The 14088-nt window shown below is 39.1% G+C and overlaps 2 protein-coding genes across 7 annotated transcripts in view; one reads left to right on the top strand and one right to left on the bottom strand.

Annotated features, from left to right (window-relative positions):
- Positions 1–13065, top strand: part of SMPX (small muscle protein X-linked) — a 39878-nt gene extending 26813 nt beyond the window's left edge. For all 6 annotated transcript variants that reach the window (XR_002415021.2, XM_005503731.4, XM_005503729.4 and 3 more), the window contains one exon: positions 12555–13065. The gene's annotated coding sequence lies outside the window, so the exon portion shown is untranslated. The remainder of the gene's footprint in view (positions 1–12554) is intronic.
- MBTPS2 (membrane bound transcription factor peptidase, site 2) overlaps positions 1–14088 on the bottom strand; it is a 106864-nt gene that overhangs the window by 75803 nt on the left and 16973 nt on the right. The gene's annotated exons all lie outside the window — the stretch shown is intronic.

Below are 14088 nucleotides of genomic sequence, written 5' to 3' on the forward strand. Positions count from 1 at the left end.
GCATCTGCTTGGCTTCTGACCCGTTCATTGTGGCATGTTTACAAAGATCCTTGCAGTGGCAGACAAAAATGGAGAGAAGGAAATTAAATTAACAAAAAAATTATTTGGATTTTTTTTTTTTTTAAATACTTCTCATGGTCTGGTCTTTGAGTCTGTGGGAGATGGGGCATACAGTATAATTTTTAGAGTTTGGAATTGTCAAAATGAATCTTGAAGGGCAGCATTAAAGTATTTGACATCACACACCAGAATGGAAGTGGAGATCAATGCAGCAGGAAACTGGGATAAGGCAGAAGCTGTGGAACCATTCTGGACATGCCAGTTTCATGTTATACTGCAGAGCTGTGTCCTTCCCTCATCTGGACCACAAAAGTACAGGAATATCTGGGGTTAAACCATACAATTTAGTTTAAAAACACAGAATATTTATCCCCTGAGTAGAGAAACTAGGTGTTTCCAGCAGCTTCTGGATGGCAGAAGTTTTGAGCCGGAATTAGGGATTTCAAGTCTGGCAGACTTGAAGTTCTTGGCCCTTGGAAGCCCCGTCAAAGGGCACCAGCCTGTTGGCAGCCTGCCGGGAGCCAGCACGGGGGCTGATAAGAAACTGCCCAGATCAGTCATGCTCAATGTTCCATGTTGCAACAGAAGAATTGCTGAAAGCAAGATGTTTCCATAAAAAGTTACACTTTCAAAGCATAAACCTTTCCCAGTGGAGAAATGTTCCATCACAAAATGTTGGACCAGTTTGACTCTTGGCATATTCTAAGGTACCAAAGCTCGTTGCATTTTAAATAAACTTCAGCAGCTTCAGCCCATGCCAGCTCTCAGACAACAAATCAAACTCGGCTTTTTCTCCCATAATTATCCAACCTAATAATTCTCTTGTCATTTTCCTCTTTCGCTTCACTGAAGGAAGAAAGGTTGTGTTTGCAGTACACCAAGATGCTGTTTGCTTTTAGTTTCATTGCCCTGGAATGTGAAATTCATAAACAGTCATGATATAAATATATATAGCTTTAATCCCAAATTATGTATGTAAAAGCAACACCAAAATTCAATTACCTTCAGGACACAGATGATTGGGCTTTGTTTTATAAAACACTTTGTGATATAGTCCTTTCTAAAACCACCATGAAATGCACATTTTCTTCAGGGACAAATGAAAGACAAATTTTGCCTTGCCAAGGTTTGAACACATGGCTCTTGAAAGTCTAAGAAATTAACACCTAATGCTTAGACGTTTCCGCTCAAACTTTAAAGTTGCATGAGAGGTGGAGAGTATCTGCCATGAAAAATGAATGGCAGAGCTAGCATCCTGGAGGATATGTGAATTCTGAAGACTAATTAAATGAAAGTGCTGAGGCAATGTTAAAATCTGGTAGGAACTGAAAAATCAGACAGTATGGAAGCTGATGGTGGGTATTTATGTGTTTGCCAGTGCAGGCGAATTAACACACTGTACAGTCTGCCTTATATTGTGCTACTTGAAAACTACAATTTATAACAATTTTGCCCTGACCATTTCATATCTGCAAAATTATGTGTGGCTACAAAACTAACACAGTAGCATTGAGGCATCTTTTATACATACCAGTATGTCTCTGAAGTAACCTACGTCACTTTAGGGTAAAGAAAATTTGGTACCTATATCTTGCCTTTTGAATATGAATAACCACTATTAGGCTACGTGTTCAGTCTTAAGCGATTAATTGATGCATATGTGAGTAATTTATCAACTTAATATTGCTTTAATATTGCTTTTTATCATTCAATTCCTCAACTTTTTTTTTTTTTAAAAAAAGGAAAAAGCCATCAACTCTACGAATGTCAGGAGGCAACAAAGACCAATGGCACTTTAGAAATGCCATTAGTGAGGGCATGCACTTGTGGACTCCACAGAAATCAGCAACGAGCCAGATATTTCACTTTCTACAGCCTTTGCCCCTGTAACTCTACCATCTCCAGAAAAATAAAAGTTCAGATTATCTTAATTACAATTTTTGATTTAAAAATGCAAATATTTTTTAAACTCTTCTCAGTATGCAAAATCCATGCAGGTACCAAGCAGTGTTGCTTACCACTGAGCATGCATCTCTGGAGAAAATGCCAGCTTCTCAGGACTATTAAGTGGCAGCCAGCATGACAGTAACAAAAGACATGAGCATTAAAGTGGGACATCAGAGAACCCTTTTCCAACAGCAGCATTTTGCTGTGTGATATGTTGCATTCAGATTGGTGAGAAAGTTTTGTACATAATTTACAGTGGAGCTTTTAATATTTGATTGGAGAGCTAGCACCAAATGAAGTGCCAGTGTAGAAGAAGTCCAAGGCAAGTGCCTTCCTCCAGAATGTCTTTCATGTAGTAAAACAATCACTTGAAAATCGTTGCTCATCATTTAATTATGTAGCAGAGTTCTGCATTTTAGAGTTCATATGGCGTGAAACAGCATGATCTTGAGAGTGATAGCCCACTCCAAAAAAGCTTTTATTGTACTGTTTGAGGGACTAAAATAAGACTGCTGAAAGGATTCAACTGGAAGATATTTTACTCTACAATAAAAATGTCAGTAAAAATAAGGTCACCTTTCTCCAAATTTCCATCTTTCAAAATCAACTACTTTTAATGTAAAAGAAAACTAGGTAGCCTGAATTTTCACAGAAAAGCACAGAATATCTGGGGATTTTTCAAAATTTTTAAACAAAATCAGGCAGTCTTTGCATGAAGCTCTGTTTTGTGAGCTTTCCAGCTTCCTGTCCGTCCTGAATAACAAATAACATTTTTAAGTACTTCTAACACCTGTTGTTCAGCAGCTTCAAACCCTCGATGCTATGGCTGTGGTGCAGACACAGGCCACTAAGATTGTTATAGTCCAGCCTGTTGACTGAGGATTTACAAGGCCACAGGATGCCACCACATGTACTCTTTTGCTGCTTGGCACAGGCCCTGGTGGTGGCTGGCTCACGCAGCTGCCTGTAGGTTGCTGTGAGCTGAGCGCCTGGCCAAGCCTGGCAAGGCTGGTGGGGTGAAGCTTCCAGAATAGTGAATGGGACTGCCATGAGATCAGGCAGCAAGGTTTTGAGAAGTGCCAAATACCTTTGGTCCCCATGCTTGTGCTGTGGGACATGAAAGGGTTTGACTTTTTGGAGCCGTAGTGTTTGCGATGTGCTAGCTCATGAACCAGCCAGAAGGTTGTGGCCCCTACACTCATAAGTCCCTTTTGAAACAGTCTAGGAATTCTGTTTTTTTTTTTTAACCTCATAATAATTTGACCATGTTTAATCCAAGCTACACAGCATGATGCCAGTCATTGTGTTCTTGCTTCCTGTACTTTTGCCACAGACACCTGTGAGGCATTTGCCCCCCAGTTATCCCTGCGGTGGGCTACCAAGCACTGGCTGCATGGAGTCCCTGTAGCAAGGGTGCTCACCATCATATACATTTTCTCCTAGATGGAAATTTGACTTTCAGAGAAACATCCTGGTTGAGAAACTCCAGTCATGCAATTAACTTTCAGCAGGTGCATTTCATATTGCATCAATGAGTGCCCCTTACAGAGCCTTCATCACCTTCAGTACAACAAAGACATCCTGTGGCTTCACATGTCATAGCGTCTTTGGACTTTATCTTTTAGTAACATATTTTTATTGCTGATTTTTTTATGTGCTGAAGATCTTATGGATCTTTATTTTACTTCTAATAGTGCTTAGCCTGGCCCCTTCTGTACATTTCTTTGTCCTGTAGACATCACAATTACCAGTCTGAGGCTGTTTTTCATAGGGGGACCTAGCAACATCTTTTCATTTTTGTGGTGTGCCATCACCCAGGTGCATTTCTACTGTCTGTTTATCCCCCTGTGCCTGCAAGCTGCTAAGTGGTTTTGGTTATCATTGGAGAAATCAATAGGATTTGTAGCACCTCAAATTAAATAATAAGCACTTTGCAGGGTTGGCTCTCAGGCCTTGGCTACCTCACTGATGAATTTGCTATGACAATCATTCCTGAAGTTTCACTGTCTCTGTTAGCCTTTGTCTTGAGAACCCAAGTAGCTATTATAGGGAATAAAAATGAAGTAAAATTAAACTGTCCCAGAAATCCCTTTCTAATCTCAGCGTCATAAATTTTTTACTGCTTAAGCTCTTAAGGTCATATGGCTTCATTAACAGACTATTTGGGCATACGTGCTAATGTGATCAGGGTGATACCTTAATAAAGGAACCAAGCCCTTGAGTGATGCCTACATTGAGAATCCAAATCCTTTTTAAAGCAGAGGTGCTGTAGGTGAATGAGAATAGCTTAACATGAACTCAAAGAACGAATTTCCCCCCCATATTTATTAATAATTACAACAAATAATAATTCTAAGCATGCACCTGAATGAATGAACCTAGCAAGCTTTAGTAATGTACCACAGAGGAAAAATATTTGGGTGGGTTATTTTTATTTTTTTTCAACTTCAGAAAGCAGTAAGTTCAGAGGTAGTAAGTACCACAGCATAGTTCTTATTAACAGAGGTAGAAGGAGGGACTGCAGCACCTCATCAATAAATTTAATCACAGCATTTGGTATATACTACTTGATCTTTACTTCCATTAAGAATCACAAATGACCTCATACGCTCCAAAAACTGAAGACAGATCTGCAAAACCATTTTATAGGTATGACACTTTAGGTTATGAGAAGTTGGAGGGAAAACATTAATAAAAAGCAGAAAGTCAAAAATAAAACCTGAATTTAATGTGAGGTAAACGTGTTACAGCCACCATCTTTTAAGACATGTAAACTGTGGAGAGAAAATGTTGAGGGTAGCTCCAGAAAAAGTCACAGCAGCAATACTGATAACAGAAAGTATATCAGAGTTTGTATAGTTTTTTTTGTAATACCATTTTTAAGTGTTATAAATAATCAGTCCTTAAAAATTCAGTCTTTTTATGAACTACTCAGATATGATAAACCTCGAGTTATGCTTTCCTGACTTTGAAACTGTTAATTTTTATCCTATAAAGAGCATATTTGTACCAGGGTCTGTAGTGAATCCATAAGATGAAAACATGCTCATTAAGGGTTTACTGCATCTAAATGGTGACAACTAGCAGCCCATAACATATTGTTTTAGGCAGCTTTCTGATCTCAGCCAAGAGATGCTGACATAAAGACAATTTAATAAGTAGAGCAAAACCCATGCACACAAGCAAAGCAAAACAGGATTCGTTCACCACTTTCCATGGGCAGGCAGGTGTTCAGTCATCTCCAGGAAAGTCGGGTTCCATCACATATAAGGGTTACTTGGGAAGACAAATGCCATCACTCTGGATATCCTCTCCATACTTTTCTTCCCTAGCTTTATGCTGTCCATGATGTCATATGGTATGGAATATCCCTTTGGTCAGTTGGGGTCAGCTGTCCCAGCTGTGCCTCCTCCTGACAGCTATTGCACCACCAGCCTAATCACTGGGAGGGAGATATGAGGAACAGAAAAGGCCTTGACTTTGTGTAAGAACTGCTCATCAGTAATGAAAACAGTCATGAATTATCAACACTGTTTCTGGCACAAATCCAGATCACAGCCCCATACTAGCTACTTTGAAGAAAAGTAACTTTACACCAGCCTAAACCAGCACACTGATGAATGTATAGAAGCCAAGGTGCTGCTTCAGCAGGCTTCAGCTAGGAGTCTATGTGCAACTGTCACTGTAAATACTATTCACATGTATGATTTGTTGATGTGTTCTCTTGTTCATGCTTACTAACTCTCTGGGAACCACTTGCAAGAATCAACTGCTGTGCCCAAGTAGTTGCAATCTCCAAATAACTAAGGGAACAACCTAGAAACCAGGCACAGTTTAATATTTCTGCACTGAGTCAAAAATCCTTCAAAGAGCTTCAACTACATACTATCTAATGTGGATTTTGACCACTTCAACTATCATGGCAGCCATTAGGTCAGTGCAAAGCCATTCTTAATTGTGTTATGTCTGCTAAGTACACAATTTATACCTTTCAAAAATGCCACAGATATCTTCCGTATTTGGCAGGACATAAATCTCGTGCCATAACATATTGATCCAAAAGACCTTCAATCAATAGCTGTCACTTTGGAGCCACTGGGCTAAGCTGTTTCTCTTCTGCAAGTCCTTTTGCTGACAAAGCTTTTTGTCAGTGTAGGCAACAAGTAATTTTGACAACAGTATAATGCAAGGATTGCTTTCATTTGATTGTTTTTTTGTCTTAAATGAAAAGATCTGTTGCGGTTGACCAGACATGCTGTTACACTGTGCTCTATTGCAGCTGCCTTGTGCGTGTACTACTGAACCATAAACAGTGGAAAGGGTCAAAACTGTCCTTAGTTCCTCATGTCATACTGTCTGAGGACAGATGTAAATTAAATTGAGGAACAACATCTATATGAGAAAGTGAGCATATGGCTTTCAATAATTTCTTCATAGTGAAAATAACCAAAGATCATTATCAAAAAGATAATGTCTTTATTTCAGTGGAAAAGACATAATTTTTGTCTAATATTCTATGTAGATGAACCTAAGGAATAAAAGTTTTGAACTTTTTTGTTTTGAAACTCTGTGAGTATGTATATGTGCAACCTGAAGCTCAATTTTTAGCTGATTCCTCTCATATTCCAATTGACTGCAGGTAAAGTGCAAGAAAATATAGGAGAAATTATTTAATCAGTAATTCACAGATTCACAGAATAGTTAAGGTTGGAAGGGACGTCTGGAGGTCATCTGATCCAACCCCCCTGCTAAAGTAGGGGCACCTAGAGCTGGCTGCCCAGGACCATGTGCAGAAACTATGAATGAGGGCAAATATATTTTAAAAGGTATATGAGAGATACTCAGATATACAAGAGTTGCTATTGTTATTCTGTTATTTTTTAATTAAAAGAAGACTTTTTCATTTAGCCAACCAGCTACCATTGGGAGAGATTTAAAGGATGAATTTCTCTTTGCAACATAAAACATCTCTCATGGTATTAATAAGTTAACCTGGAGCACATTTGATTTCCTACTGCTTCTCCCACCATCCATGTGGACAGTGATTCCAGACACGATGTAAACATTAAAGCAGTTGCACAGAAGATGATCTTAGCAAGTGCTGACCACCAAAGCGAAGTGAGGACAGATGAATTAAAGCAGATCCCTTGGCACTTCAGGTTACCGTCTCAGGAAGGACAAGGCTTTTACCAGATGTGTAGGAGACTTAGGGAGTCAAAGGAGATAGTCCATCTCTATTTCACATTCTCAGTTCACTAGAACAATCAGTATAGATATGTCCCTGGATCTACCTTTTTTACAGCTTTTTTCTTCTGAAGATCAGTGTGTTTGTAAGTCTAGGCTAATTCTGCTCCAGACTAACAAAAGTTCATGAACTTTGTCCCCTTCTTACCTTACTGAAACCGATATCCTTTTCATTCCCAGGGTGCTATTTGCTAGGAATGCCCAGATGTCATTTAAAAGTTGTGGGAACAAAATGCTTTCCCGGGTCTCCTAACCCCACAGGAAGTCATTACCTTCATTTCTCACTTGCACTTTTGAGGAGGCATTTTTTGACCCCTTTTGTCAATGTTTTCCAGTCAGTGCAAAATTTGATTCAAGCAGCCATATGTGTTGTCCATGTGCAATGCTGACGGTATGTAATGAATGCTTTCAATTGATTATAATCTTTAGAGTTTTCATGATTTAAATCATGCTTCACAGCTTGGTTAAAGAGTATTGTAAAGAAAAGACCCAGTTCTCCAACTGTAACCCCCCATCTGCTCCCAAATAGAGGTCTTCTTGCTGCCTTTTCTTATATACTGCATTTATGACTGTGATAGTGGTGAGTAAGAGATCTATAAATGGGTTCTGGTGAGGAGTAAACATCATGTGGTCGTTCACTTTGGAAGCTTGTTGAGTGGGAGGCATTTACTGAACCTTGGTGCACTTGCTATAATCACTGATTTTCTATGGAGTGATAATGGGATATGTCTGTTTTCTCCTTTGTAAAGTTACTTCTTATAAAATAAGCTGCCTTAACAGAATCTTAGGGTTAAATATATATAAGGCTGGAAACTGCTCAAATAAAGACAAATTTTATTTAGCCCTCAGGTGATTCATGGAAAGTCTTTCATTATATAATATTAGCACTGAATGTGGTCATTTTATTTCATATATGGAGATACAGCCAAAATCTGGATTGATTTCATATTTCATCTTCTTTTAGCTAACATGTTATATAAGACCAGAAAACACTGACGTTGGAATTACTGGTGTTTTTTTTAGGGTAAACCTTTTATCTGCTTGCTGCTAACTAGTTTGGGCATATTTTCAGGTCAAACAACCCTAGAAACTGTCATTTTGAAGAAGAAAAAAAAAATGAGATTTTGCAATTCATTAATATATTTAGAGTTATTTTTGAAGTTGCATCTATGTTGAATAGCACATAAATTAAATCATTTATCACATAAAAATAGCCACTGCTTTTTGCTGTGGCTAGAAAACTTGGGGACCCAGTCTTTTTTGTCCCAGATGCTAACACTAGCATCACACTGACTGCAATCACAGTCCTGCAGATTCTCAGAAAGGAAACAGAGAAAGTCTTGAGGGCTGAGAAAAACTCTAATTCCATTATTCAAAAAAGCTCCTAGGCATGTGCTTAAGTCCATCCTTAATCAGGACAACGTTAAAGTATTTGCTATCGAGTACATAATTTTCTGTTTTCTTTAAAATGGCAGAGTGTTGTTCAGTAGAATAAGGTTGAGTGGAGTGGCAAGAGAGGCTCTGGTAGATAAGCTGCAGCAGCTGGAAGAATAACCAGGGAACATAAATGTGAGGATTATTAATGTACCACAAGCAACCTATTTTTGAGTTTACAGACTCCCATTGATCTCTGGAGGAGTTTGAGCTCTAAAAATAACGTGCCTTTGGGATCTGGGAGAGAGAGAATTGGAGCCGGCTGGAGGGAGGTCTGAGTGGATTGGAACATCATGGGGAGATAATAGAGGGTCTGTTGACTGCAGAGGGAGTTCAGGTAGCAATTATAAGCAACCAGAGAGCAGAGAGTACACCTGAGAGAAGGATATTATTATTAGCAGGTGTTTAAACAGCACTGCTTGCAAGCAGTGTGCTTTAGACAAAATTTGAGAACAGCAGGCTTGATTTTTCGAAGCATCTGAGCACTGAGGCGAGGTTTATCATCATGGCAATTTGGTTGTTCCTCTATTTGGATGGCAAGTGTCACAGTTCTTGGGTGTTACAGTATGTTTTTGCTTCTCCTGCTAATTAGCTGGTCTTGTAGGTGCATGTCCTCCTAGAAGACTGGGTTACTTTTAACTAGAGCTGCCATGTCTCACTTGTGACTGGGAGAACTGGAGACAGCAAATCTTTTGGTGGGTCCACTGCCTACTAAGACTCCTGTGCCATAGGAGTGGGGAGAAGAGAAATGCTCGCTCAGCTGAATGAGATTTGATGCCAGTTGGGACATTTCAGTTCTGAGGCATAAAGGTATTAACTGATATTAATTATTATTTTAGTGGGACCTGGGTACCAAAGGTTTGGGATCTATAAGGAAATGACAAGGGAGTATTTGAAGAAAAGGAGCATGTGGCTAAAAGTAAACCCAGCAGCCAGATTACTTTTATTATTAACAAGACAGTGATATAGTATGTAACACCTTGCTGGTTTAGCTTGTAAACTCACTGACAGTTCCACAGCAAAGCAGGAGCAAGCAGGGACCTTGCACCTCACTCACAAATCCACCCTGGCCCTCACTGAGTGGAGGACAGCTTCCCTTGGGACAAACAAAGGCTCTTCCCAGACTCACAGGCTGTCTGAAGCTTGAGAGCACCTCTGGAGACTGTCCAGTCCAATCCCCTGTTCAGGACAAGGTCGTTGCTCAGAGCCATGTCCAGTTGGGTTTTGAATCTCTCCAAGGATGGAGACTCCACAACCTCTCTGGGCAATCTGCTCCACTGTTTGACTGCCCTGACAGCAAAATAGTTTTTTTACATGAAATTCCTTATGCTTCAGTTTCTGCCAGTTGTCTCCTGTCCTGTCACTGGGCACCACTGAGGAAATCCTGGCTCCATCTTCTTTGCACCCTGATCACCAATATCCCTGATGACTTGAAGTGCAGAGCACAGGTGGGCTGGTATTTGGAGCTCAGGAAATAAGGAAAGGCTAAACTATAATACTTGGAGAAGATAAGCATGGAGCTCCCACTCAGGGCAGGTTTCGCCTCCAGGATGATACCTACAGGAAACACAGCCTTACCATCTAAGATGCTGAATCTGCTAGAAAGTTACAAAAAACATAATGTAATCCTAAAAACCAGAATGTTAAATTACAGGTGTCCTTCATGCCATAAACTAGCACAGGATGTGTTTGAAGGCAAAACCTGACACTGGCCTCTTTCAGCAGAAGAATCTGAAAACCGTTGTGACATTGAGGACCACATTATGCTCAGATGTGCCTGCTGCTCACTGCATGCTCTCTCTTCTGATCCCAGGCTTAAGCACCCGAGTTTAATCACAGCCAGAATTGTTTTATCCACCCACCACTAGAAAACAGTCACCTTGTGACATTCAGGAACAGGCACAGAACAGTTTGAAAGAGAAAAGAGAATACTCAGTGGAAACACATAGAGAGCATGTGTAGGCAGGTGTTAATTATATAGGACAGGATTACACGTGCATGCATATCCCGGGGAGCCGTCAAATACAGCCTTGAAGTTGGATTTTGTCTTTGAGATCAGAAAAATAAGTACCTAAAATTACCTTATTGAAGACAAAATTCAAATGAAACAGAATAGTACATTGCCTCACTGAATCAGGCTATGAAACAGTTAGGTTGGTTGATTGCTAATGGCCATACAGGGTTAGTAGCACTATGTGTAGTTTTATGACCTCTTTTTTGTGGACAATGACACCCCCTCACTTATTTTCAGGTCAAGTTAATTAAAACTCAACTTCTTTATTCAAAACTCGCTAGCACTTTCAAGCAGTTAGCATAGGCCAGGTAGGGTTTTTCTGCATAGCACCTCTTTTCCCCAGGGAAGCCTTTCTTCTCAAAGCTAAGCAATTCCAATCTTTTGAACATCCCTCCAATATTTATTCAAATGTGTGCACCCTACACATGTTCAGGAGCCTAGAAAAGACTGATTTTATGTAACACATCATGAAGTATAGAAAGTTGTCTTTTTTTCTCTGTCCCGTGGTTGTTTTTTTTTTTTTTTTTTTTTCCCTCTGCTTTCATATGTGAACGGTTCAGGAAATCAATAAAATTTACCAAAAGCAGAGATATGCCTCCACCCCAAATGCTTACATCTTAGCTGTTTAAACCTATATGCTGAGAAAGTTAGTGTCTTGAGCTTTTGAAAGCTATTTGCAAAACCTGTTTTCTTCAGTACTGAGCTGTCTGGAACTGCTGCTATGAACAGCAACTGCCAATACTTGTTAACTTCAAAGAGAACAGGAATAGACCCTATGCTGGGCTTCAAATTAGCTGTGACTATGCAGGAAAGAGTCACTCTAGACAGGTCAGTGGAAATTGCTCATCATTTCCCAGACAGCAGCCAAACTCATCCCCACCTCACTTTACATAAATAAATAAATTAACTCCAGTGGAATTTATACAAACAGCACAGAAAATACTATTCTACCATGTCTAGAATACTGTCTTCAGTGCTGGTCAGTCATGAAAATTAAAGCAGAAGTAGGGGAGGAGTGAATTTGTGACAAAAATAGTTACAGGAACAGATACACTACTAAAAGAAGAGAGGCTGAAAATCCCTGGGACTATTCAGTTTGGACAGGAGACAAAGAAGGACGCTAGCTACCAGTAAGGACTCTACTGGGCAAACAGAGGAAGCAAGAGAAGAGGATAACCAAAGCAACTGAAAAAAATATTGAAAATTAATATATATACACATATATGCATATATCAGTAAATAGTATTTGCTGGTAAAATTAAATGTTATTTTGATTTTTATCGAATTGATGTGTCCCTACTACTTGTGGTGTGGCGTGATATATATGTCCATATCAGTAAGTAGTATTTCCTGGTAAAATTAAATACTAGTTTGATTTTTATCCAGCTGATGTGTCCCTACTACTTGTGGCATGGCCACACTGCTGTGGCACAGTGCAGGATTTGCCACCGGTGCCTGCAGAAGCTGCGCTGGGGCTTCCCCAAGCATGAGTCCCAAGATCTGGGCAGGGCTGGACCCTGCTGGCCCAAGGGAAGGGGCAGCCCAGGAGCCGCCCGCACCTCACCTGCAAAACTCAAGGCTTCATGGACCTGAGCTCTTAACAGAGTCATTAAGTTTCATCAGACAGAGATTCGGAGTGTGGGTGGAAAAAGCTAGTGGATCAGAAAGATTTGTTTCACACCCACGCTGTATTCCCTGAGCTTGGGTATAAACAAGTACACTGAGTGAAAGCAAAATTGCTGGTGCAGGGAATATACTCCCCCTCACAACTTACAGGTACTTTTCTGCATGCCCTCAAAATACCTGTGAATGCACCAATGAATGATTAATTTCTGGTCTTGTATTTGTCACGCAGGTCTGACAAGAGAAACCGAATGTATTCCAATGAATGAAGATAATTTGAAATATTTTATATATTTGTATGAAGACTATGAACTTCCTAACTCTGCAATACCCCATAGGAAGCATCTTCTTTGTACGTTTATATCAACACTTTCTTGTTGTGCATTTTGTTTAACATAGGGAAGTATTGCCGAAATTAAACAGAACACAGCAACTAGCAATTAACATGTATGTATTGGGGAATAATTTTGACTTGAGAATGGGGAATAGTGTAATTTGAAATTTGAGAAAAAGTGAAATAAATACTTTAAAAAAATTATTATTTGTAGACAATTGGGTTTCTTTCCTTTTGAAAAAAAAATCATTATGGACAAGAGGGTTTTAAAATTATTTGACAAAATGCAGAGTAAATGAGGAATGTAACATCTAGTTTGCTATTGTGTATTCCGGGTTATAGAAGAGGAATTGTGTATCATGTATAATAAAGGAAATGAAGATATTAAAAGTGATGGTCTTTCTGATGACTTCAGCTAAATTCTTTTGTTGTAGAGCCCAAGTATTTATTTTTCTTGAGAATCTAAAATGCACTGGTGCTCTGATATTTATGCATCACCTTTACTTTCTACAATGAAAATACAAGATGTGAGCTAGCTGACAGCAATCCTGCAACCTTTATTCAAATAAAAAGATCAACCGGCCTTGATGGAACATGCTCCTGTATATAGGTTGGAGGATCACAGTGTTCAGAAGCCCAAATAAAAAGGGGACATTGAAATGCTGATGCTGAGCAAAAATCATGTACAATCACATCAACTTTTACATATGATGGTTAATCCCTGACACTTGTTTTATATGGACTGTACATAAACAAAAACTGTTCAATGCAAATTCTATTTTTGGAAATGATATCTTATTGTCAGAGAAATTTAATACACTGTGTCTCCATGGTCTCTATTGTGTTATTTACTGTGAAGGGATAAGAGGAGCTGTTTTGTAATAATATTCTTCTACTGTTGATTGAAAACTATTCTACATGCTCTGCAACTCTCAGCCTGCCTCTTGTTTATTCAATTAAAATAAAGATAATTATTCTGGTTAGAAAACAGATTTCAAGATGAATATTGCTAACAATGGCATCCATTTGATTGTTTTTTGCTACATCAAATAGCACAAAAGCTAACTGGCAATATTTTCGTATTTTAGGTTATTATATATATTTGCATGGCTTTGTGCAGGAAATTAGAAAAGAGTTCTACTTGCTGTAGCTCAATTAAATGGACATTATTGTATTTTTTACTTTCAATGTGCAATACAGACATCTCTTACTATCCTGTTTCATCCTTATATGCTCATAGCTGATTTCCCTTAATGCATTCCTTTGAGGCGAACATCCCCAAAAGACAGGTTGAAATGAAAGTGTCAAGAGGCAGAATGCATCAGGAGCACCTTTCATTTACATACCAATAACATTAACATGTCTATTCAATCAAAAATGAACAATTTCCCCCCCACACTGCATTATCAGTCACTGATATTGGACTGGATTG

Source organism: Columba livia, chromosome 1 (assembly GCF_036013475.1).
Source record: "Columba livia isolate bColLiv1 breed racing homer chromosome 1, bColLiv1.pat.W.v2, whole genome shotgun sequence".
Taxonomy (NCBI): domain Eukaryota; kingdom Metazoa; phylum Chordata; class Aves; order Columbiformes; family Columbidae; genus Columba; species Columba livia.